The sequence below is a fragment of the Pinus tabuliformis genome, chromosome J, assembly GCF_031772625.1.
Source record: "Pinus tabuliformis cultivar Carrire ecotype Pingquan chromosome J, CPIR1, whole genome shotgun sequence".
Lineage (NCBI taxonomy): Eukaryota > Viridiplantae > Streptophyta > Pinopsida > Pinales > Pinaceae > Pinus > Pinus tabuliformis.
In genome coordinates, this window is record NC_142295.1 from 1,765,963 (window position 1) to 1,792,969 (window position 27,007).

The 27,007-nt window shown below is 39.2% G+C and overlaps 1 pseudogene; it reads left to right on the forward strand.

The window, feature by feature from the left end:
* Window positions 1-9,642: 9,642 nt before the first annotated feature.
* On the forward strand, window positions 9,643-24,400 carry LOC149225121 (GDSL esterase/lipase At4g10955-like; annotated as a pseudogene).
* Window positions 24,401-27,007: the final 2,607 nt, after the last annotated feature.

Below are 27,007 nucleotides of genomic sequence, written 5' to 3' on the forward strand. Positions count from 1 at the left end.
CCTTTAACCATATGGCCCTGCTCTTCAGTCTCCAAGATTCTTCCTTTTCCTTCAGAATCTGGTCTTTCTGCATCTCCAGCTCAATCAGCTTAGACTTCTCAGCCGCTGAGGAAAAGCCAAGATTTCTGTCGTACAGATATAATTCCAACTCCGCTTCAATGGCCGAGATCTTCTGATCATCCTTAATCTTCTTCTCCTTTACCTAGGCCTTGGTTATCTGCTTTATCTGGGTAAGGTTGTGGCAAAAACCTTCTGCCGCAGATTTGTGATTTGTGATGGGGTGGGTAGCCCAATAGTCCTTGATGAGTTTTGTGTACCCCTCGTCTTGAAGCCAAACATGATTGAATTTAAAAGGTGCTTTTGGCTTGTCATCAGGTCCAAGTATCTCCATGTATATAGGGGAATGATCAGATATTCCCCCTGATCCCACCCATTGTCTGTATCTGTTGAGTCTTTGAAGCAAGGGGATTTTGATCAGGAATCTGTCCAATCTTCTGGCCAGGGCAGCGTCCCCTACTCTCCGGTTCCTCCATGTAGGCATAGGTTTATTCATGGGGATGTCTGTAAGTTGATGTTGTTCCATAATATCCTTGAAATAATCGGATAGGGGGTCAGTTTGGGCTTGGGATCCCCAGGATTCCCCATATCCAATGGAGTAATTTAGGTCTCCCCCAATGATGACATGGTTCTCATTTGTCAAATTTAATCCAAGAAACAGCTGCCAGAAAACCTCCCTCCTCTGACAAGGTCCATATACATTGATGATCCTCAAGGTCTCCCCTAGCTCCACCAAGAAGAGATCCATTCCTACAAATCCCTTACCTCCCCAGGTGGAGGATACATTAATAGTCTGAGGGTTGTATCCAATGGCAATACCCCCAGCTCTGCCATTGGCATCCATTGCATGGAATTTCCATCCGGATCTGATGGATAATAGGGCATGTTCAATTGAGGTAGCGCTACCCAAAGTCTCTTGCAGCAATATGATATCAACCGGATCTTTATCAATCAATCTCCGCAGGGCTAGTTTTTTGGAGGTACTAGCCAGACCTCTGCAATTAAATGAGAGGCATTTCATGGCGGAACCCCATCTGGGGTTTGCAACGCTCTAAGAACCCCTTCCATGGTAGATTGCCTACCAGATGCTACCTCTGCATCGGCCTTCTGGATGGCCTTTTTTAGGTCAGATTTATGCCCACGAGAGGCCTGAACAGGTGGACCAGTGTAGGATAACCCCAGCCCAGACAGTGCTTCCGACCCTGGAATGAGTTTGGAATGGAGGTTGTAGGAATGTGGTAATGTCGGGATCGATGAGGCCAAAACCCCAGGTTCAGATGGGTCGGATGGACCGAAAGGGAGGAGGGTGCTATGACAGGTGGGGGGAAGGATATCGCACAAGTAATAACAGGAACCATAGGTGCAATAATATCCGAAGAAGGAACAACTGAAAGAGGAAAAGAAGAAGAGTGAGGTGATAGAGGGGACAAAGGTGGAGTACCCAATATACGCGCCATCTCCGCAGCAACAGCAGCCCTAGCCCTGGTCAATGGTGGCGAGGGCGGCTTATAGACTTCATCCACTCCCTTAGAGGATTCCCCCGAGCTACCTTTTGAAGCCAAGATGTTGATACGCGTAGCCGAAACAGGTACCCGAGGTGCCATCTCCGGTGCTTTGCCCTTTTGTGATAGAGGCGATCCGGCGAGTTTAGTAGTCTTCGCTATCAGTGGACATTCCTTGTAAACGTGTCCTACCTTATGACACCTTCGGCAACGGAAAGGAACTCCCTCATAATCCAAGATCTGAATTCTGGTGTAATGCCTCCATTTCAGGGTAATCTTCTCTTCCAGTCCCTCCCTTGTGTCCAAGTGAACCAGAATTCTAGCCAGCACCCGATTTTTTGTCTGAACATAGGTCTTATCATATTCCAGATATGTCCCCAGGGCATTTCCAATCCTAATAAACATCGCTTCGGACCAAAATTGTAGGGGAAGACCCGGTAGTCATACCCAAATAGGTCCTACTCCGATTTGTTCCCGTTTCGGATCGAAAAGCGGTGACCAACGCTTGAGGAGGACTGGCGCCATCTCTATGTGCCAGTATTTAGCTAGAATCAGATCTGTGTAGGCTGCCTTCAAAAAATGAAGGGCAAACCATCCCCGAGCTAGGCTCTGAACTTCAGGTAGTTCCTGTAGAATTCCACCCCAGATTTCCTTTACCCAATTCGTGAGCCTGGATGCAGAATATGCCCTACCTCTCACATGACCCACAAGGACCCTGTTAGCCTTGTCCACCACCTTGCCCATAGGAATGTCTTTGCCAAAAGTTATGGTGAGGTCCTTTGTAGAAGTCTTTACGCACTTGACTTTTCTCTTCCCTGACCTCGGCACTGATGGGTGATTCGTTAATGGGTCGGAACTCGCATTCTTCAGGGGAGTCGCCGCTTTGGGTTTAATAACTGGAGAGTCGAAACAACCAGAAGGTAGGGCATTAGGGTTAGCAGAAACCGGAGGGGGCGAATGCTGAGGGGGAGACGGGATATGAGGGGGGTGCGGGTCGAAAGCAGGAGAGGGAGGCGAGATAGCAGAGAGGAGGTTGAGGGTGCCAGGAGAAAGCGGGGGGAAATCCAGCCCCGAGGATTCCAAAGAGAGTGTTCCAAAGCGCAGCGGAAAGGTAGGAGATCCCGGAAGCGAGATGATTGGCGAGGTTCCCGGAATAGGAGATGCAGCTCTGTCGCGGCTAGGGTTAGGGCTCGGTCTGCGGAAGATGGTCTGTCCCTCGAAAGGGTCCAAGGAATAATCAAGGGCCTCCTCTTCAAGATCCATTTCTTCCATTGACCGAAACCGTCGCTAAAAACCGCCAAGGGGGAGGCTGACCGCGAGCGCAGTAGACCGCTGTCGACAGGGCGAAATGGTAGGGCTACAGGTATCGCGGTGAAACTCAATTACTGCGATTAAAAGTGAAACAGTGTTACTGCGCAGGAGCAGGGATGCACGCGCACCACCTGCCCGCCTGTGGCCATGTCAGAGCCCCATTTTCAACTCTAAAGTCGAGTATTCCTTGTAACTGTTTCAAAAGTAAGTACAATTATTAAGTTTCGATGTGTTTTGCTGGGAAAACTATAAATATTTTGAATAGAGTATTATATGTCCACATAAAGGAAAAAGGGAAAATGTAAGTAAATACCTCTGTTGTTGATTTGATGAAGGAAAAGAGTTGTGCTTTTGCACATCTATCATTGAGGATGTCAATGAAAGTTGTTGTTGCAGATCGTAGCACTTGGCAACCCTTTAGACCATTTTTTCCAATATTTTTGAATAAGTAAAGTGTTGTGTTTTTGGATGCTAGCTCACGCTTTATCTCCATGAACTTTTCTCTATAATTATCATTGAGTTGCAGCTGAAATTGATTACAAAGGATTAACTATGATAGTTAGCCAATATTCTAACTACGAAACCGCATGTTTTCTTTTCATGTCACATGACAAAAAATGGAAAAATCATGGCAATAGTAATTGATCAATTTGCAATAGAAATTGGACAATGGGTTGGTGTAAGAATTGACTTACAATACTTGTATCATTTGTTGTCTCACCATATTTGATATTGAGATCAAATTGCCTATTTTTTTGGTGGTACACTATAACCACGACTACAATGGAACCAACTATATATGTATCAGTTGATATAACAAGGTTTTATATCATTATGTATGGAGTTAGTCTACGATCGCTACAAACCAGAGGTATTATTTCCACTAATTTTTTCATGTAAGACTATACAACTTTTTGCATCCCCTCTTTCATAGATTTATTTGTTTCTTACTGCAAATTATCTGATATAAATAATTTTCCTTGGACAAAACTTGTCACAGAATCAGTTTATAAGATGGTTCCTTATATTGACCGCGATGGTCAATTGACCAGTTTTGTTAACAAGATCTGCATGAACAAGTTGTGTCTTGACTGGGGAATTTGGATTTATGGTTTGCCTTGGTCCATATACTACAAGGACATCGCCTTCAAAAAAAATTGTATGTGCACCTGTGCATAATTGTATAATTGAGCAATGAATTGTTTGCAGAGTTTTTAATCTGCATGTTTTCTACAATTAAGACACGTAGTTTTCATAGAGTTGCATTTGACATAGAGCAATAGTATTTGTTGATATAACAAATGGATAAGTTGAGCAAGGAATCTTATCTCTTTGTATTTTGATCGTTTGGAAATTATGCATCTAGCATTTGAGAATGAAGATTGTTGTTTTCCATGCTACTATCAAAAGAGTTAATGGCTTATATCCCTAGGATACAAGCCAATAAGTCGAAGCTTGACATAATGATGCAGGAGCATTGATGGGACTAGCCCGTAACTTATATTTTATTATGTTGACAATGATAATCCAACACTTTAATCAACAACTGTATGGTTAACAAATAATTAGGGATTAACACATTTGATTAGGCGTTAATCAAAGGACTGTTCTGGATATTTGTTGGATGGGATTTATGTCGGAATTCAATGATGGCTTGCTGGCTGTACCTGCCTCGATTACTGTTTTCCCGCTCTTGGTTGTTGCCAAAACCCTTGGTTCTTGGTCATTCGTTCATTTTCCATTTGCGTTTTCGCTGCGCCGAGGGTTTAGACTTGCAGTGAGGGTTTGTGCTGCGATTGTGTGGAGTTTGGAAACAGGGATTTGCGTGCGCCTAGCTATGGATTCTGTTATGGTACTATCCTAACCGTACTATTCCTAATATTCCTTAACTAATAATCATAAAAACTAGTTTCTAGACATTGTTTTATTCAGTAAATGTAAATGAAACTAAAAGACATTGAACCTATCCTCCTTGGCTGAGACCAACACCCAGTCATGATGCCCTTAGCTAGATGCTCTTGCATCAGGCTCACGGGGTAAGAAAAATTCATGACTCTCATCCATGAGCTTCTCGACTGAATAACCCGCTTGCTCTATCTGTTTGGCATTAAGCCACGAACTATCCTTAATAGGACAGTTTTTCCACTTGACCAGATATTGCAGATATTCTTTCCACCGAGTTTGCTTGGCCACCTGAGTGTCGAGGATCCTATCGATCTCGAGGGGATGAGCGTAAGGCATTTGTCTCATCCAAGTCTCACTCCATTCCTGTTTGTCCCGTGTAGGCCATGCTGTACTGTCTTCCTCTGGACCAACAGTGTATGGAAACAGGTCTACCACATTGAAGATGGGCGAGATGCCTATTCCTGGTGGCAGCTGTAATTCATAAGCAATTGCTGAAAATTTCCGGAGAACTTTGCAGGGGCCTATCTTTTTGTGGCACCTCTAGGAAAATGCTCCTTGCGCAAATGCGCGAGGACTTCATCCCCCACATTAAACTGCACCTCTCTCCATTTCAAATCTTCCCGCTGCTTATACTTTTTACTGTTGTCCTGCAACTTTATTTTCACCTGCTCGTGGAGATCATTCATCGCTTTGGCAAAATCTTCCCCATGAGCACTCCATCTTTCCTGCTGTCCTAGATCTCGTAACTCATGCACTCTGCGAGGATGCATGCCATATAAGATCTGAAAAGGACTATAACTCATGTTGTGATTGGGCGAGTCGTTGTAAGCGAACTCTGCCTGGGCAAGTACTCGATCCCACATTCGTGAGTTCTCCCTGATCAAACTTCATAGCAGGTTCCCAAAGTTGTTGTTCACCACCTCTGTTTGCCCGTCGGTCTGCGGCTGATAAGCAGAGCTGAAACTTAACTGCGTGTCCATCTTCTTCCACAAGGTGTGCCAGAAGTGCCCTGTGAACTTCACGTCCATGTCAGAGAGAATGGACTTAGGTAGACCATGTAGCCTGACGATCTTTGTAAAGAACAAGTGGGCCACGTGAGTGGCATCGCTAGTTTTTATGCAAGGGATGAAATGTGTCATCTTTGAAAACCAGTCTACAGCTACCATCACTGAATCATAACCCTGCTGCATCCTTGGTAGACCCAAGATGAAGTCCAAGCTGACTGAGTCCCACAGTCTTCTTGGAATGGGCGGTGGCGTGTAGAGTCCCGTATTTTGACTGTGTCCTTTTGCCAACTGACACACTTTACATATGGTCACAAATCTTTGCACATCCCTTCACATTCCTGGCCAATAATAAAAATGGTTGAGCTGCTCTAATGTTTTGTCTATGTCGAAATGTCTGGCTAGACCTCCACTGTGCTTCTCCCAAATGATATTCTCTCTCATTGAACAATCGGGAATGCATAACTATCCCCCTCTAAACAATAGCTTCTCCTGCAAATTATAGTCCAACCATGGACTATTGTTTCTCAGCAAAGGATTCTGATAGGCTTCATAAGCCTCTTTGAAATCCGTGTTGGTCTGATACAAGTCTTTCAAATGCTCAAAGCCCAACACTTGTATCGTACTCTCCTGCAAGAGCAAGGCTCTTCTGCTCAACGCATCTGCCACCTTGTTGGCCTGCTCGCTAATGTGTTTCAACACAAAGGTGAAACTCTGCAAATATTCAACCCACTTAGCATGCTTGTGATTTAGCTTATGTTGTTGCATCACATATTGCAGTGCAGAATTATCTGAAAATAAAACAAACTCATTCCCCAGCAGATAGTGTCTCCAATTCTTCAGTGCTTGGACAACAACATAGAATTCCTTGTCGTAGGATGAATACTTCTGCCTGCTTTCATTCAACTTCTCGCTGAAAAACGCAACAAGTTTGTCTTCTTGGCTAAGTACAGCTCCAATGGTCGTACCGCTTGCATCACAACGAACCTAAAAAATCTTTTTAAAATCTGGAAATCTCAGGATCGGTCTTTCTGTGATCTTCTTCTTCAGTAGCTGAAAACTCCTTTCTGTTGCCTCGGTCCAACGAAAAGGCTAACTTGCCTTCTTTATAGTGTCCAACATAGGTGCGCATACTTCACTAAAATTCCTTATGAATTTACGATAAAAACTTGCCAGCCCATGAAAACTACATACCTCAAACAGACGTTTTGCGGATGGCCAGTTGACAATTGCTAAAATCTTCTCTAGGTCCATCTTCAACTCATTTTCTGCAATCACAAAACCCAGATAAACCAATTCTTTTTGCAGAAAAGTGCATTTTTTTCAGATTTATTAGCAGCTTATTCTGCTGCAATTTTTCCAGCACACTTCGAACATGTTGAAAGTGTTCCTCCCTCATCTTGTTGAAAATTAATATGTCGTCAAGATACACTATTACAAACTTTCCAATGAATTCTTTCAACATTTCGTTCATCAATCGCATAAAGGTACTGGGTGCATTACTTAGTCCGAATGGCACTACCAGCCACTCATACAGTCCTTCATTGGTCTTGAAGGTTGTCTTCCACTCATCCCCTTCCCTGATTCGAATCTGATGATACCCACTCTTTAAATCAATCTTCGAGAAGTATGTTGCCCCGCTCAGGAAATCCATCATGTCGTCCATCCGTGGCAGTGGGAATCTATACATGATGGTGATTTTATTGATGGCCCTCGAATCCATGCACATTCGCCATTCTCCTCCTTTCTTGGGAGCGAGAAGTGTTGGAACTGCGCAGGGGCTCAAAATATCCCTTATTAGCCCTTTATCTAGCAATTCCTTTACCTGTTTTCTGATCTCCTCATTGTCTTTGGGGCTCATCCGATACGCTGCCTTATTCGGTAGACTTGCTCCAGGTATAAAGTAAATATGATGACTTATACTTCTCTTGGGAGGAAATTTATCTGGTAAGTTGTTCACTACTATATCGTTGAATTCCTGCAGCATTTGCTGAATTTCCACAGGCAAATCTGACACCTCTATGTGTAACAACACCGTCTTTGCTCTTCTCACAACAGCATAGTTCACTTCACTATCTTCAATCTGCTTCAAAAACTATTTTCCACCCATTAGTAACACTCTCGTCTTGCTTGTTTCCGCTGTCTCCTCTTCCTTGATGGGCACAAGTGTGTGCTTGATCCCATCTTTGACAAACTTATAACAGTTTGTCTTCCCATCATGCACTACCTTCCTGTCATATTGCCATGGCCTTCCTAGCAGTATATGACATACATCCATCGGCATAATATCACAAATAACCTTATCCTTATATCTGCCAATATGGAACTCAACTTCACATTGTTCGTCCACCAACAGCTGATGGCCTTTCTGCAACCACGATACCTTGTAAGGAGTGGGGTGCTTCAACCACTTCAAACCCAACTTCTCTACCATCTTTGTGGCAACCAGATTATCCGTGCTCCCACTGTCAATAATCAACTTGCAGCATTTTCCGTGTGACTTACAAACTGTTCGGAACAATGCTTTCCTTTGAGTTTGTTCAACTGTTTCTTTCGCTGGTTTCAACAACACTTTGTTCAAAACTAAGGCTTTCCCTGTTTCCAGCACATTTTCTGCTTCCTGGGGGGGTTCCTCTGCTTCCTCTGGCTATGTGACATACACACCTCTCTGTCCATCTTGTTCCGCTTCAGGATACTCAAAAGATCTATTCCCCCACTTGTGGCACCTGTAGCACTGATAGTTAGCTCCTCTGCCTCGGCCATTTCCTCTTCCTCGCTGATATGGCCTACCACCTCTAGTGTTGTCACCTTTTTCTGCTATCCCTAAATTTTTGGAACTGCTGCCTTCTTCACTATTGCTGGCAGTTCGCCCTCTGCCATAAGACTGTCCTCTTTCACTGTCGGTTCCCCGTCCTCTCCTAGAATTTTGTTTTCTGGTAATTTTCTCCTCTGCCTTCATGGCACTCTGGTATGCATCTTCTATATTTTTCAAGCAAAGAATGCTAATTTCATCTAATATTTCCAATCTCAAACCATTTACATACCTTGTTGTTTTCTTTGGGGTGTCCTCTGTATAACCAGCTCTTAAATTTACCCAGTAGAATTCTTTTGTGTACTCTCTTACTGTCATCCCTTTCTGTTTCAAATTCTGCACTTGCCGATGCAGTGCAATCTGGTAGTCTTTGGGCAGAAATCTACGTTTCAACTTGGCCACGATCCTTGGCCATTTCTTTATTGGCAACTTGTTCATCCTTCTTCTCTTCGCCTGCACACTGTCCCACCACAGGGCTGCGTGTCCCTTCAGCTTTGTAGCAGTGAACTTAACTCTCCGGTCCTCACTGACTTCACACTCAAAATATTTGTCCAGTTTGCTGATCTAGTCTAGCAGAACTTCTGTGGACAATTTGTCGTCATAGTTTGGAATTTCTAGTTTAGGCTTGCTACTTGCCAATAGGACTGACCTCAACAATCTCATTTCCGGCCCTTCTTCATCCGATCCATCTGTTGTCACTATGGCTTATTCTTTGTTGTCATCTCCTACCTTTGGATCCCTTCTCCTTCCTACTTCAACTGCCTCTAAATAGGTAGTAAGGATCCTGATTTCCTCCCGCAATCCTTCATCTGTTGCTCTCCGAGCACCTCTTCCACGTCCTCGTCTTCCAACTTCCATCTCTCAGGAAAACTCTAAATCCTGCTCTGATACCACTATGATGGGACCAACCCGTAACTTATATTTTATTATGTTAACAATGATAATCCAACACTTTAATCAACAGTTGTATGGTTAACAAATAATTGGGGATTAACACATTTGATTAGGCGCTAATCAAAGGACTGTTCTGGATATTTGTTGGATGGAATTTATGTCGGAATTCAATGATGGCTTGCTGGCTGTACCTACCTCAGTTACTATTTTCTCGCTCTTTGTTGTTGCTAAAACCCTTGGTTCTTGGTCATTCGTTCATTTTCCATTTGTGTTTTCGTTGCGCCGAGGGTTTAGACTTGGAGTGAGGGTTTGTGCTACGACTATGTGGAGTTTGGCAGGAGGGTTCTGTGAGCGCCCAGCTATGGATTCTGTTGTCTGTTGATGTGATATCTTCGCTTGTTCTTGTGACTTCGTCACCTGGTTACTTGGGCACGGTGTGGAGGTTTTCCTCGTCTGTATGAGAGGGTTACTGTTGTTTCCGTCTGCTTGGTTACTATACTTTCCCCTGTTCCATTGTTTTCGTTCCGTTATAGTCTTTCTGGTTGTTAGCTTATGGTTGATGGATGCCTGTTCTGTGTTCTACAGGTCACGGTCACAGTGGCCTCCTTAGCTTCATGGTCCTAACAAGGTAAGTTGTTCCTCCATGATATTGCTTACCCTCTTCGCTTTTCCTCGGCACTAACAACGTTCGCCCCTTGGTCTGTAGGGTTTCATCGATGACTGTGGCTCAGTGGGGTTTCACTCCTCCAATGCAAATGCTCTTCAGGTAAATGACTTTCCCATTTGTGCTTTTGGTTCTATTTTTTTTTTTTCTGTTGTTGCTTCTTGGCTATATTTCGGCATACATTCGACTGATGGTACCCCGTGGACTCATTGTGCAGGTGAGGGTTTGTTCCCAGGCGTGGTCTGTGTAACTGTTTCGAGAAATGGCTCTGGTAGGCTCATTCTCTGCTACTATTGTCAATTCCTTTTAGTTTAGTTATCTCTGTTAGGTTATTGGGCAAAGTTCTAGTACTCCTTCATTGGCTTTTCACCGGGGATTCAATTTGTATATAAACTTTCGGCTATGCCCTGAACACTTGTAAATTTTGTTTTGTCCGCCTTTATATGGTGGCCGACTAAACCCTCACTTTCAGGGTTTAGTGATATCGTATTATCTTGCCTCTGTTATTAACTGAATATTCGGGACTGTTGAATGTGTACAAATATTTTTTGATTATGAAAAGAATTAACAGGAAAGGTTTTTTTGTATAGTCTGTTTACCTCTGTTTTGGGGTCGTTATTCAGTGATTACATTCTCGTTCTATTTCGAACTGCTCGTACTGTTGTTGGCTTTTGTTTATTTGGACTCCGTTGTGGTTATTGCCGGACTCTGTGCTGGAACACTCGTTTGGTTTCTCCGTTTGCTCTCTGTTTTACAAAAATACAAAAGATAGGAACGCACAAAACTACTTAACTTACTCAATAGTTAGAGGAAAAAATAAATGTTGGTCCTGGACAAACTGTTACAGATGGATTCAGATATTCAGATGAAAAATTACTCTTTTTATTGTATTTCTCTTCTCATGCACTGAACCCCTCCAGAATGTATTACATTGGTTTTTATGTTGTGTTTAGACAGTTACTTGAACTGTTCTCGGTTACCCTTCAGTTACTCTTTGTAGTTACACAATCGATAATTATGCTGGGTTTTCTTGTGCTGTAGGATTTACAATATTATATTTTTGTTTATGAATAGACAACTGTAAAATGGACTAAGAAAATGACAAAACAATGTAACTGCTATGACACTATCCTAACCGTACTGTTCGTAATATTCCTTAACTAATAATAATAAAAACTAGTTTCTAGAGACTGTTTTATTCAGTAAATGTAAATGAAACTAAAAGACATTGAACCTATCCTCCTTGGCTGAGACCAACACCCGATCATGATGCCCTTAGCTGGATGCTCCTGCATCAAGCATCCGAGCACCCTTAGTCAAAATTTGAATTCTAAGCTGTGATAGGGGAAAACGTGGACAGTCGTGGTAAACCAGGGAAAATTTGATGGAATTGATAAGTCTCTGGAAGGCTTATTAATGCAATTAGCTACCATGTATGCATAATGAGAGATTTAGGGGTTGGTTTGAGAGATCTTAGGAGAAGATCATGGATCTGGAATGATCCATGATTCTGTAATTATTTCTATAAATTGTGTAACTGCGTGTTGTGATAGAGGGGAGAGATTGGATACAATGTAAACAAAAAGAGAATTTGTGACTAAGGTTGAGATGCCTTAGACTGTAATCTAGTTTTGTATAAAATGAAATATGCGTGTTGTCTGTATATTGTTTAATCATAATTTAGATGTATGTGATGGAAGAATTAAAATCCCGTGTTATAGGTTTGTTGATCGACGATCGATCACTATAAGGATCGATGGCGATCCAATGATAATACGATATCTTAGAATGAGCATTGTATGGAGTAATGTGAGTGTTTTCAGAGTATGGCAGAGTTAAGTTGTGTTATAATGTAATTCCACCAATAAGCGAGTGAGATCAGGTCAACGGAGGAGATTGAATAAACACAACGGAACTGTCGGATCGTCTAGATCGACGGATAAGACTGGCGGAAGAGGAATGACGAAGGAGCCATCGCAGCCATCCGATGGGAGGAGATCTAAGGTCATCGTTTGGAGAAGATGCATGGGTGTTAATCAGAATGGAAAGGCGGTTTTCGTAGGTGGAATCCGTTTCTCACATGCCCTCAAAGCCGTAAGCAGTATTTCAAAAACGGAACCGAGAAAGTTATGAATCGTGACTTAATCTAGTTGAAGTTCAGATAGATCATAACCGTCTGTTGGGAGATTGATCGGACACATATCGCGCTGGAAAAAGAACAAGGTTTAATCTAGAAAATAGACGTGGTGAGGTTTTATTCAACGGGCTTAAAACCTTGTTGAATTCCGACCATCGAGACCGTCCGTTGAATGGATGATCAGACGGTAATTGCGCGCGAACATGTGTGTGGGTTAACATGCCGAGTGGACCCGATATGTTATGAACGCGGGTTAGATTTATTTGAAATCCATCCTTAAGCATTCAAAGGGCGCTGATGGTGATTGGTCGGGTTTTCTTTGTAGATTCTGCTATTTGTTTATTTCTAGGTTTAATGTGAAGGCCGCCTATTAAAACACTTCCGATGTAAACGTGGGCCTATAACCCACAGGTCCATGTACTAATTATGTAAAGTGATAGCTTTGGTGCCTCAAAGCAGCTTAGCTATCATCACATAATTGTATAAAAATAAATGTTGAAAATTCAAAACAACGTAGAAAAGTGAGAAATGTTTTTTTTTTATTTATTTATTTTATCTGTGTTGGAAAAATTCCAAAGAACAAAGAGGATTAAGGTTGATTTGTTGTTGACTTCGTGATTCTAATATTGTTTTGTGCTCATTGTTAGGTGCAAGACAATATTAAAATCATGGTACAATTGTACACTGCAAATAGATACTTGCAGTTTATGCAAGGTAAACAAGAATTTGTTTGACAATATCTAGATTTGTTAGAGGAATTTTGTCTTGTAGGCATTGTAATCAAATAATTGTCCTAAGGCCAAAGTGGATCTTTGTTATTCAATATGGCTGCAAATTTATTTATGATTGAGTTTATTGAAAAAACATGCATTTTTGGGTGTTCTTTATCACATGCAGAGTGATTTCATCACTTTTTGTATCACAGGTTGTTTTGCATTTTTTTGAGAGAATTGCCCAACAACTTGAAACAAGAGACAAAAATAAAGAATAAGGAAGCAAAAGGCAAAGAATAAAAAGCAAAAATAGTGAAATTACAAGTTATTGACTTGTTTTTATTAAGCAAATTTCTAAAATCGAATGTAAGATGCCATGCTATATTCATGTTTGCAAAATGGGCGTCAATAATTAATTTAGAAATAGTTCTTGCAATAACATCATTTTGATAAAGAGTAAGTACAAGAGCAGTGACATAACCAATATGTGCAACACCACATGAAAAGGCAGTAATGGTATCTAACCTATCAAGAAACAATTGTTCCTAGTCCTCGCTGCTGCAATATTGCTATTGCTTTAGAGATTCTATTGTTTAGATCTTGTTAGAATTTGTTCTAGCAAAAATTTATGCATAGGTATAGAACATAAGGAAAAGGAAAGTAGAGTATATGAAACTATTGGAGTGGAAAGAGTGACAATAAACAACCAATTGAAAAGGGAGAAACATATCATTGTTCAATGATTCAAAGAAAGTCAATTAGAGGATTTATGCAACACATGATTCAGAAAACCAATAACTTCTTTTTTTCAAGGCTAGTGTACATTGCGATATAGACAAAGTAAGCATAGGAACATGAAGCAATTATTGGAAGGGAAAACATTTACATTGTTGTTTGTTAGTTAAAAAATATGTTGAGAACATGTATACTACAATTGATTGAAAAATCAAATTACTTTTTAAAGAGTGTTATACATAGTGATATAGACATAGTAAGACAATGCATAGAGTATAAACAAAGCAAAACTATTTATGATGGAAAAAGACTCTTGTAACAAGAGAACACGGGATAGTTTCTCCTGCTTGCCCTATTGTTTCGTAATTGTTGCATGGAAGCCTCTTTTTTATATGATTGCAAGATAAAAAATTTGATCTTGAAATAACTATTGAAAATGAAGGTGACACAGCTAAGAAGAGGGCCAATGTCTAGCTATGATGCATGTATTGTTGTATTTGATTTTCCACTAATCAGAGCGTTGACAATAGTTGTGAGCATTCAAAATTTCGTTATAGTCAAATTAACATTGCAAAAGCAGCTCAAGTGAATAACAAAGGTATGATAAGGCAAATAGTATGATGGTCTGTCCAATGGAAATCAAAAACATGGAAGGAGACATTGTTAGGTGAGAGATTTTTCCAAAAGTGGTCAAGTATGGATCCATAATTAGTTGTTGGTATTGTTGTATGTAATTTGAAGTCGTTTTGTTGCATAAAAAGCAATGGTTGTTTTTGTCCATAGCTATTTTGCGACATGTCCAAATTGAAGTCACAACCAATTGAAATTTGATAGTCTCTGGGCATATGTTTCAAATTTTATTTGATGAAATCAATGATTTCTTCAATTGATACATTTGGTGTACACTAGACATTTGCAACACCAATGGAATTTTGTTTATAATGGAAAATACAAATTATTGATTCAATATGATTTGTTATATACGTGAAATGATTGTCAACTATGATATTTTTCATGTAACATGTGAGAATTCCATGTAAATGTAATAGTTGTATGTGGTGATAGTTTTTTGCAAACATTGCATTTGATGGAGGCACAACCGCTTTTTGTTTCTTGGAAACAAAGGATGTTAGCATTCATTAAATTGTAATCAACAACAACATCCTCAAAATGAAATGAGAGGCTATGTATGTTTAGTGAACATATTGTCAAATAGACTTTTGTTTCTGTGCACTCTGAACTATATTCAAGTTGGGAGGAAACATTTTCTCTAAGTCTTTGTAGTTCAACAACAACTTTTTTAGAGAGAATGAAGTTTGCTTGTTCCAGTATGTCTATTAGATACAAGGATTTACTATCTTTGACACGTGAATGTGTTGTGTAGACAAGCCCATGTTGTTTGACTTCTTTTGGGTCAAAAGCTAGTCTATCCATTGTTAAGCCTTGTGACTGATGTATGGTACGTGCACATGCCAATTGAACATGAAATTGTTCTCTTGTGTAACCACTGTTGTTTTTTGATTGGATATGTCTATAAACTCTGGTAATAGGTGTCCAATGAGACTTTATTCCATTTTTTAACAAATGGCACATTTTTTTTTCATTAAGCATTTCCAATCGTTGGATCGACAAACTCAATCCAAATGGAACCATTTTTAGTTTCTTTGGATGCTCTAAAAATGGCTTCAGTGCCATTTACCAAGCTATCTTTAATATCATAATTTCCATCCGTCAATTCAACAAGAATATTTTGTTTTAACACAATGACAAACGACAATTACATTTTTGTGTTGTTATACTGATTTAATTGCTTTGTCATTTGCAGTCAATGTTATTGTTTTTGTATCAATGAGAGACAACATTTTCTCATTGTGTTTTTTCACATCTTATGGAAATGTTGGATCATTTGTCATACATTTATAACAATTCTTGTTCAAATATGCATGATCATCGTCAGCATGCGAAAAAGTTCTAAGTCTATTTAAGACATACAGACTTCTTTGTTTTCTTGTTGCATCACTTGTTTTAGCTCAAAGCCTTGACATTATCTGTCCAAAAAATGCAAGGTGCACTAGTTTCTTTAAGACTTTGATGCTCAAATATCTAGCGATTGTGGATAGGTTTTGCTTGACATAGATTGCCACAAAATATTAAGTCAATATTTCCAAATGGTGTAGTTGTTGTGTGCATACTATCACAAATTCGTTTGTTAATGTTATATAGCAATTGAGAGCCAATCAATGATGCTTCGTCTATGAGAAAAAGTCTAAGTTGTGCATATTCCTTACTTAACATATCAAGTGGGTTAGAAGTCAATGGCATGATGTTGAATGATGAAAGTGGCAAGTGCAAAGCCAAATATACTCTGACACCATTTGTAATATATGAAACTTTGCATGAGGTGATTGGAGGGGCAGGGATTCTCACTAATCCCGAAGGAATAATTGAAGATAGATATGCTTGGGGATTGGATGGAAGATAAACAATCAAGTTGAAGCATATGGATTGTTTCTAGGCCTCACTTGGGCTCAAAAGAAAGAAAGGAATAAAAACCATGGAGGTGCTTAGAAATTAATTTAGAAGGCTGGAAATTAATGGAAGATCACCGTGATCATAGCCCCATCAGTTTCCTCAACAGGAACTGCAACATCTCGCAGCATTGTTACTGCTATATAAGGAACAACGATCGAAGAATTTTGCATGGGTTAATGCTCCTTCCTGCTCAGGTGGCCTCTGTGTAGGCCTTGAGGATGAAGCTGAGGTCGTGCAGTGTTTGTAGTGGCGACTGGATTACTGGGAAGAATCGCAGGGAGCCCAGTGAATTGGAACTTTTGAGTGGGAAGCTGTAGGGGTTTGTGGGTCTAAGGGTTGTGGTTCATCTAAGGGGTAGCATTGTGTTGGGAATTGTTATTTTGTTGATCTGGGAGGGGACTTTGGATTAGACCCTCAGGAAAATTTTGGATGTCGACCTGTAGAGGGAGGGCTGTCAGAATTCAGCAGTATTTGACACTTCAGTTGCTGTGAAACTTCTCAAACTTCATGTCTGGAAGGGGGTCCAGGGCCAAGACCCTGGAGAAGTGATTCTGAAGGAGAAGCATCACAGTGTAGTGGGCCTAAGTGTAATTGATGGGAAGTATGCAATTTTTGGGGTTGGTAATGATATTCCACTGAATTGGAAAGTCCGGTTGATCTCGGTTGGCTCTAAGTCTACTACTAGTGAGAAGGCTTATATTCTTTTAGTCTGTGAGGGGGTCTTGGGGCATATCCTTAGGGCAGTGTGGTTGGTCCATAACGTGGAACGGTGGGTCAAGGACATCCCAGAATTGTACGGGGGGAACACAAATAATTGCGACATTCTGGGATGTCAGAAGATGGATCTGAGGGGACAGAGTGCAGAAGACAACCCTTGGTCAAGCTCTTTGGGGAGCCGGAGGCCGAGGTCGGGTCGACAAGGTGTTGGAAGCCATCGAGATGAAAGGGGAGTTCAACCAACCTGCACCACTTGCGAGCATGAGAACTTGGAATTTAGAGAAGTCTTAGTGGATTTGCAGTGCAATGTGTACATTCACTAGAAAGAGAATCTCACAATGCAGGAGAGAAAGTTGGAGAAGAGGTTCTGACTCCGTCAGCTAGAGGATGAAGTGGAAGAAATGTGTTAACAAATTAAGCCGTTACAACTCATGTTGGTGGAGATCAACAAGAACAATGAGAAGGAATCCACTGAACAAGACCTATACAATAACGCCAAAGTAGTCTCCACTAGGCTGGACCTGAATAGTCTAGCGCCTCTGGACTTTTATATTTTTAGCCTTTTTTGTTCTTACTTGGTTTTCAAAAGACAAAATGTAAATGTAAATTTTTGTTACTTCAATTTTTTAGAATTTACAATGATAAGAGATATGTGAACGAGAATTTTTGTATGCACTACAGAGAACACTTGTATAGTGGGTATGCAAATCAAATGATGTATCATCTGTCCTTAGAAGGCTGGAAATCACTATGTAAAATCCCGGTTTTGTTTGCGAACGGGTGCACCATATTTAAATAAAAAATCTACTCATTCTGGTTTATATATATATATATATATAGCTTTGCCAATGAATGCAACTATGAGGCTTTTTTTTTAGTGGGTCGCTTTGAAGGTCTTTGTTATAGTAGTGCATCAGTGCATGGTAGAGTGCTTGTGTAGTGAATGGTTTTCCTGTTCCTGCACCTCCAGTGATAAAGAAATAAAATGGCTTGTCTGGATTGTTTTCTTTTTCCACAATAGTATTTGCTTTATTATATATTGTTGTTATTCATTTATTTTTCTCCTAATTTCATGGTATGATGTCGTAATCAAAACAAAGGGATGCTTGACATATTCATTGTTATTTTCATTTGCAATTTGCATGTTTCTAGATTCCACTTTTTGTACTAGATCATGTTGGATATCATATTTCTCATAGAGACAAGTGTTAGTGTCATTTTCTAATGGGATGTTGGGTACAAGAAAATCTTCATTTTTGTATGAAATTTTACTAGAAGCAAGGTCAATGTTGCTCCATGACGATACTGAATGGGAGAAATGTTTTTCAGTAGCAAAAACAATGTTCTTTTGGGACAAGTATGCTTCAATCCACGTCTCGTTTTCCTTTTTTAATGTGTATTCATATTCTCTATATGGAAGATAGAGCATCATTTTTTCTCTATAATGGTTTTCAGGGTCCTTTTGTTCATTGTACCGAATGAATCGTATGACACACAATCATTTTGTTTTTTGGTTGTTGCTTTTGTGGTTGAATAGGAAGAAGCATATTCTGCTAGGAAAATGTTTTCAAGTTTGTTGGGCCAGGTCACATATTTATCAATGATTGACATGCACATAATATCTTCAGAGTTGTGATGCTTATGTTGCAAGAGAAAAGGTATATTAAGCACACATGTTCATTTTTCAGTTGGAACGATGTTAATGAAAACAAATTTCCTAGATGATGAGTACAAAGGCAATGAGAAAATTATGTGAATTTATTTCCTACTTGACATTTGTTGTAAATTTAGCAATGTGTTTCCAAGTTTATGAATAGTTTCAATTTTACTGTCATCATTAGATAAGCAATCTTGTCAATTTTTTTTGAAAGCATATGTCATTGTGTGGTCCATCTTTGTCATATAGGAACTACAATATGCTGTTGTAGTATAGGCATCTAAGATGAATTTGGAATATTTGTTTGCTTGCCACAATTACATGATTTTTTTTGCAAATGCATTTATCCTGATATCACAATGATTTCTCTTCAACATACGATGGGTCGAAGGATACAAGAGTGAAGGAGAAATATATACTCTTTGTTTGTGATATCGAGATCAACAAGGAAAATGTCAAATTACATGTTTTTTTGACAAGATTTTGTTTTGTAAAAGGGAAGAAAGTTTTTTTTTTTCATTTCTTTGTTATCTTTAGCATTATTGCATAAAGGTTGCAACACACAAGTTTCACGCATTGGCGAAAAAGGAAAACTAAATCTATAACCATAATATTTGTCTTTTCTACAAGTTTTTGTGTGATGGTGAATCTGTATTTGAACCATTTGATTTGGTAACACTGTCGAATAACAAGTAAAATATCAATCAATGAAAGAAATAACATCATTTTTATTTGAATGCTAATCTATGGGTGCATCTTTAATCCAAATTAATCCATGGTCATGTTTTGTTCCTCTGCTTTGGAACTTCGTGATAAAAAATAAATCTTGCACTTGTCCAAATAGTTCATTGTTTTTTTGTGATCAAAGTACATAGTGTTGAGATTCTATGTCTATAATATCAACTACAAATGACTAGGTGACTTCTGATCAATGTTTCAATGCATTCATTGGAAGCAGTGTTAGAGTGGTTTGTTGAACAACTAGAAGTTTGTTTCTTCAATGCATCTGTCAATGGATCCCAAAGATGCTCAACACTAGTAAATGTGACAAAGAAAGTTGGTGGAACAAGTTGTCATATCATTTCAAATATGTCTTTTCGTATGCTTTAAAAGTATTCAGGAGATGTGTGAATGCATCTGAGACATTGATACGCAATTCTAGATTGCAATATTTTTTGAAGATTGTTTGGATATTTGACATTTCTAGCAAGTACTTTTTTTCCTTTTAGCTCTCCTTTGTGAATGGAAATCCAGGCTGACCCAGAAACTTGGTTTATCAATATACGAATTCATTTAAAAATATATTTGTAATCTGTGTTGAGAAATATTCCTAAATGTGCAATAGTTCTCATTGTGCAATTTGTTGATATGAGAAGTGATTCATGACATCAACAAGTTGGCCTGAGCCATAAAACAATGTTGGGAAGTTAAGTTCTTTGGAGAACTTGTCCTAGAAGATACCCAATGGTTGAAACCCCTCAGAAGGCACAATTTATAATTTTTTGTATCAAGATCATGGATCAAATGGGCCTCTAAGTACCCATGTACAAGTGTTTCTGATTTTGGATCTAGATCATTATGAGAAAATGGTGAATTTGGTTCATCAATCCTTGGAATATTGCTATCATGATTTTGTCTACATTGATCAAAATGATCTTGCCATTCATTGTTGATTACTATTTGTTCATTTTTGTAGAGATTTGTGCTGCACAAGTCATGTAAAGCAATCATCACTTTATTTGGTCAGACATTTCCTAAAAAATAAGCATTTTTGTATTCTATTTTTCTCTTTAGCATTATTGTGACTATCATGGAATCATCAATATTTCTAGGGATAGTTGTTTGAACTTTGTCCAAATTGATAGGAACATTTATGATTGTGCTTGTCAACCCTATCTATGATCTTTTGTGGCCAAGTTTCCTTATTTGTGCAAAGGTCATTCTTGGTGCCACTAATCTCTCTTCTAAAGATGTTAATTTTGCAACATAGAACAATTTTTCATTTCAGTGATAGTTCCTAGTTCATTGATATATTTTTGGATTGAATTTGTTGCAAATCGGATAGAAATTTGTTCAAACAATAAATTTGATCTGCAAATTTTGTATATGCCAAAAAAATTTCAATGAATTCTATCTATTTGTGTATTCAAAATATATTTTAAATAACAAAAAACATAATAATAATAAATAAAAAAAAATCACCAAATTTCAACCAAATACTCTACGGTGTAAAGTAGATAGACAATCCACTCAAAAATTATTTAACACATAATTCAGACCATGATGCACATAATCTAAGAAGAGACAACTATAAAAATTGAAATTCCTAGTTAATATTTATCATGTACCTACCTCTACAACGAGCCTCATCATAAAAATGTCGACACATACTTTTGGCAAACAAGTGACGGGAATAATTCCCGTTCCCGGGACTTTTTTCCCTGGGAGTTTGAAAAGGAAGCAAGAGTGGCTCATCATGAAAATCCTGGAGCCTGGGATTGTTACTTGACGGGAATCTAGACACAGTTTTGGTCCGATGGTAATTGTGAAATTTCCCATTCCCTAAAACTTTTTCCCTGAGCGTTCCAAAAGGTAGTAGAGTCGTTCATCATAAAAAGGCTAGAGTCTGGGGTCCTATTGACAAAGCATGTCTTTATGTGCAAATATCATATACGGATGGACAACAAACGAAAAAACAAAATTTAAAAAGAAACATATAAGTATCAATTATTCTTTAAAGTGTAAAAAATAAAGAAGTTTTTCTGAAGTTGGTTATGTAAACTAAGAATGTGGTGATATATGAAAGTTTATAAATTTCACTTTTGTAACTATGAAGTAAAGTTCCAGAGAGTGAGATTGTACAAAAGAAAGTTTAGAAATGTTACTTTTGTAAGGCTTCAAAATCATATACATCACATTAATAAGATAAATTTTGTAAGGCTTCAACGTAAGAAGTATCACATTAATAAGATGTGTTGTGATATCACTCATTTAATTTGAGGGTAAAAAATTGTGTTATAGCTAAATTAATGAAGTGAATCAAATTCTCATTTCCCTAGATTTTTTGGAGAGTGCAAGCGCCTTGTTATAAAAATGTCGGGGTCGATATTTATTATGATGGTCATGCTATTACAATTGTTCCAACTTCTACGACAATCCATCAAGTTGAATGGTCTCGACTAGGTGTGATGAGAATTTTGAAATTCACAAAATTCCCATCACCCCTAGCTATGCAGCCTCACGAATCTTAAGAGGTTTTTGAACGTGTCATTTCTTCCCTATCTCTCCTCCATGCAAACATACTTTCACTGATTTCATGACAGTTTCTAATGTGTCACCGCTCCCCTATGTCAACCTCATACAAAACAACCCTTCACATATGAAATCGTCTAACATGGCTTCAATTCTATCTACGAAGGTTGAAGTTCTCTCAGGTCTAAGTGCACCATGCACAACGAGGATCACAAAAATAAATTCAAGTGAAATTTGGCATTCAACATTTTTCTAAGGTAAAACACCTTTCCAGACAATGTACTTTATAACTGATTTTTTTGGCAGTGTTCCCTAGCCTATGGAAAATTTGGGTTTTATCTATGTCTATTATCAAAAATTGTCCAGTTTTAGTGAAACAAGAAGTTCCTCACACAAAATATTTTCTACCTTTGCCCACCTTAGGTTCAAGGGACCAAGGAGAATCAAATGCTCTCCAAGTAATATTGTTGCTTGGCAACAAGGAAATGTGATTGGGGCTGACAATGGTATGTATGTTTCAAAACCAAGTTGAAGATGAACATGTCCTTCTCTTCATCGAGGTTAATATTTCTCCTTATTGCATTCAACCTACATGTTGTAAAGTTTCAATGTATTTTTGCAAGTGAATTGAAATACATACCTAATCCAATTAGAAATTCGACCCTAAAAGTGTCAACTGCATGTAATTTTTTTAAGAAAAAGATGCAACAACAATACTATCATGAATTTTTCCTGAAAAAGGAATGCAACAATACCACTATTGTCACTCTTGCAGCGACAAGTCTCAACGTTTATCCCTTATCCCTATATAACTACCCATTGACAAAATTCAATGTGCAATTATATCCAACTCTACTCAATTCACAAAATAATTAGATGTACGATAACCTGCACTATTTTATTTTTGTTGTTATGAAAACATTTCATTAATGTACTATCCATCACATTTTGAAAGTTGTCCAAAATCTACACTTTGATCTCATTTACCTTCGTCGTTTGTGAGTTTTTCATTCTAAAAAAAGTTTGGCGATATTCGATCAACCGTGCGCTGGTTTTATGATGGTATTTACGTCGTAAGGCGTTTCCCTCTGAAATGAACTCCCCTAAATGTCTTTCTGCCCTAATCTTAACCGTTAGATCTATTGTTAGACGATTCAACAATTATCTGCCGTCGAAAGAAACACTTTCATTCTCAGATTGACCTCTGTTATATGCTTTCTTTTTGACATCTGGTAGTCGATTCATTATCCCTCGTCGCGCATGCATCTGGCAAGCATGCACTGCACTTTGACTGCCACACCGCATTCTCACCTCATTTTCCTTCTGCGTGCCCGAAGAGCTTTGCTCATCAGCTCGTACCTTCGCCTTTTCTTTTGTCACTTACTTTGCTCATGCTAGGAAGCCAGGTAATCTCTACGAAAATTTCCTTGCATCAATTCTATCAAAATAAAATCTCCTTTGTTTCTGTACAGGAAGGATGAAAATTACAAGCGCACAGTGATGGCGTGCTTTATACAGGCTGCATATCTGCTGGAACTGGACAGGCAGGAAAAACGAGACAGAGATGCAGCGTTGGCACCCAAATGGTGGAAGCCCTTCAAATACAAGGTAGTGGAAGAATTGGTGGATGAGAGGGATGAATCCATCTTTGGAGCAAGGCTTGAATGGGACAGGTATGCTGCATTCTCTGATCTTCTGGTAGTGAGACCTAGTAAAGCTCCCAAAGGCAATAATAGCTCTCAGAGGGACCCTGCTGAGGGCTGCTACAATCAAAAGGGACATACAAGATGATCTGAGAATTTTAACAATGGAGGACCTCAGTGGCTCCTGTAGGTTTCACAGGACACTGGAGGCAGTCAGGACAACAGTGAAGAAATATGGGAGCAGTGAAGTGTGCATGGTTGGGCATTCATTGGGGGCTGGCTTGGCTTTGCAGGTGGTGAAGGCCTTAACATTTGAGGCATATTTGTCGAATCTCATCTGTTCAATCCCCCTTCTATTTCATTGCCCATGGGTCTTAGAAGTATTGTTGACAAGTTTGGACTGTTGTGGAATGCAGTGAAGGGCGTGACGAGAGCTATTTTTCCTTCTAAGAAAAAAGGAAATAAGGAATTAGAAGGCCTTGATAAACAATCAGAGGATGGGGTAGAGGCAGATTCAGTTAATATTTGTCAACAAATCCGGAAATGGGTTCCCCATCTTTATGTAAACAATAGTGATTACATCTGTTGTTACTACTCTGATTCTTGTAAAAAACGCAAGAACTGTGATGGGGATGAAGAAAAATCAATGGAGGTCATGCCAGAGGTCTCTGGTATGGATCGTGTGGCTGCCAAACTGTATGTGATTTCCAAGGGCCCCATGAAATTTTCGGAAGCTCATGGGATTCAACAATGGTGGTCTTATGAGTCAGAGCTCTAGATGGCATTCAATGGGAGTAAATTGATACAACAACAGGTTGGTTCCTTCATACAACGTTCTCATCTGAAGACTGCCCTGGGATCTTAGCCCCAGTCATGGGTTCAATTCTCAGGGCAGCACGATAGGCCCTACCTGAAAACCCCCAAATACATATTCTTTATTAGTATTTGTTTGGTGTTTGTCCACCGCCGCTACCAGTTCTGCTGTGCATTGAAACACTTCTAGGATGCCAGGTAATCTCTACGACCCTCTGCGTCCATATCGTATAATTCCTGGCATTATCACGACCACACCAGGTTTTTTCTCGTTTGATTTGGTGCTACATTGGTTCTCCTCCTTTAGTCTGAAGTATTCTTGATGGGAGAAATCAATTATCTTGAACAGTTTATGGGGCTTAGAATTCAATTGGCCTGAACAGTTTATGGGGCTAATTATTTTAGGATTTTTGTTGAAACCGTCAATTTATTTATCACATTACAGATATCCTAACTTTCTGCTCACTTATTTTTTTCCTATCTTGCGGTGGCTAGGTTCTCGTCTGCCAGATTTTGGTGTTAGGGTTTCACGGCTGGCTCTGGAATCATGCTGCCGAAATCAGACATGGATTTTCTGGTCAGCTCAGCCATATAACTTTTATGAATGTGGCCATTCGGCCTGCCCCTTCTCTGGGTATTACGATTTTCTTAGTCAATCAGGATTTGAATGTTTACAATACTGCCCGAATTTTAATAAATATGTCTTCTTGTCTGCATTCTGACAATATAATGTTTGGAGTATACGATTTTATGCGCAAATTTTAGTTTCTCTATAACTTCGAATTCTGGGTATGACGACAACTCTGGGTTTTCAAACCCTTCGGTTTTTATTTATTTAAATGGTGAATATCCTCCATGTTTTGTCATAGTCGTGTTCTCTTTCCTACCATTTTCACATTGCATGTAACAGTGATTAGGAACAGTTTGGCTTCGTCGATTCCCCTTCATGGTTCAGTTTTTTGTGAACAATACTTATTCACATTCCTTTTCTCCTTGTCTTCTAGGTCAAATCCCTTTCCAGCCAAAGAGTGCACCTCCTATTTCATCCTGCACCATCAAGAAGGTATTTCTTTATGGCCTAGACTGTCCCAGGTCTTACAGCTCCAGGCTGCCTAAACAGCTTGCCTTGCCTACTTAATTTTTCTAGAGAATCTCTCCTCCTGGAACCTAGAAGTTTATTCCACAAGCCTCTCTTGACGGGCCATGTTGCGTTGATACTCCAAAATTGGGAAAGATAGATTGCTCCTTTGGTGCTTCCTCTTTGTCCCCTGTTTGATCCTTCTCTTGGGTCCCTTCCTACCTCTGGTGTCTTTTGTGCTTTACTATTATTTGGGCATTTACATATGCATTTCTTCTCCCCACCAATTTGCACTTCTCAGCAAATTCCTTGGCTCTCATGACAATTCCTCCTCATGGCTTTACAATTCCTGCGCAACAAGATTTCTCCCTCTTTGAGCTGGCCAGGAGTATTCTTATTAAATTTATAGCCTTGCATGGCTTTTTCAACCCTTTGAAATTATTAAGCTGATCTACTTTCAACCTTGGAATTCTATGTGGTATCTCTCTCATAAATTCTCAAATTAAAACAGGTCCTTCTAAATTCCTCCTCATGGCTTTACAATTCCTGCGCAATAAGATTTCTCCCTCTTTGAGCTGGCCAGGAGTATTCTTATTAAATTTATAGCCTTGCATGGCTTTTTCCACCCTTTGAAATTATTAAGTTGATCTACTTTCAACCTTGGAATTCTATGTGGTATCTCTCTCATAAATTCTCAAATTAAAACAGGTCCTTCTAAAAAAGCTTACATGATTGGACTGTAACCCATAGTAATGTCGGGGAATACTGGGCCTCTAAAATGCCTCTGAAATTAGGGGATTGAAACAAGACAAATGAACTTTAGATAAAAGACTTCCTAAAGATCATTGCAATTTGATTGGACCAATTTTTGAAGCTTGACGTCCACTCCCCTTCAGCTAAGTTCAGTGAATTTGTGTTTAGGTTTGATCCTTCTATTCCTCCTCTATTGCAATATTAGCCAATAGGTCTACTACCATATTTCCTTATCTCTTTACATACTGGAAGCTGACCTCCTTAAACTTTCTAACTGCTTCCCTTGGCCAAGTGAGTTGTACTTCTGAATGCAATGCAAGATTTTTGTTTTGGTTTAAATTTTTAAAACAAATTGTAACATTTCGCTAGAACATGATCACATGCAAACCTAGATGCATCCTCTAAATTCATGAAGTACCAGGGCCTTTGTGAAGGTACTTTGGACCACTACCAGATGAGTTTCCTTCACTGTGTGATGGAATTTTATCTTTTACAAGCTATTCCTGTCTGGAAAACACTTGCAATTCACAATAATTAGGAATTCTATACAAAAGATCATGAGGAAGGTTGGAATCACATTCTCCGCACTGCATTATTCATTGTCTGAATAGGCTTAGGAATACAAAATACCATTGCATTTCTCTTGCACTACTTAAGGTCCTCTTTCCATTTCTCATCTGATTGCCTTCAAGAATGTTGTATAGACAGTGTGACTCATCCATTGGTGGAGACTTCATTAAAGTAGGCACTCGAAATCCGTGTTTTTGATAACTAGATATGGATAGATAAAGAAGAAAGTTGGCCATCTAGCATGAGAACTATACTACA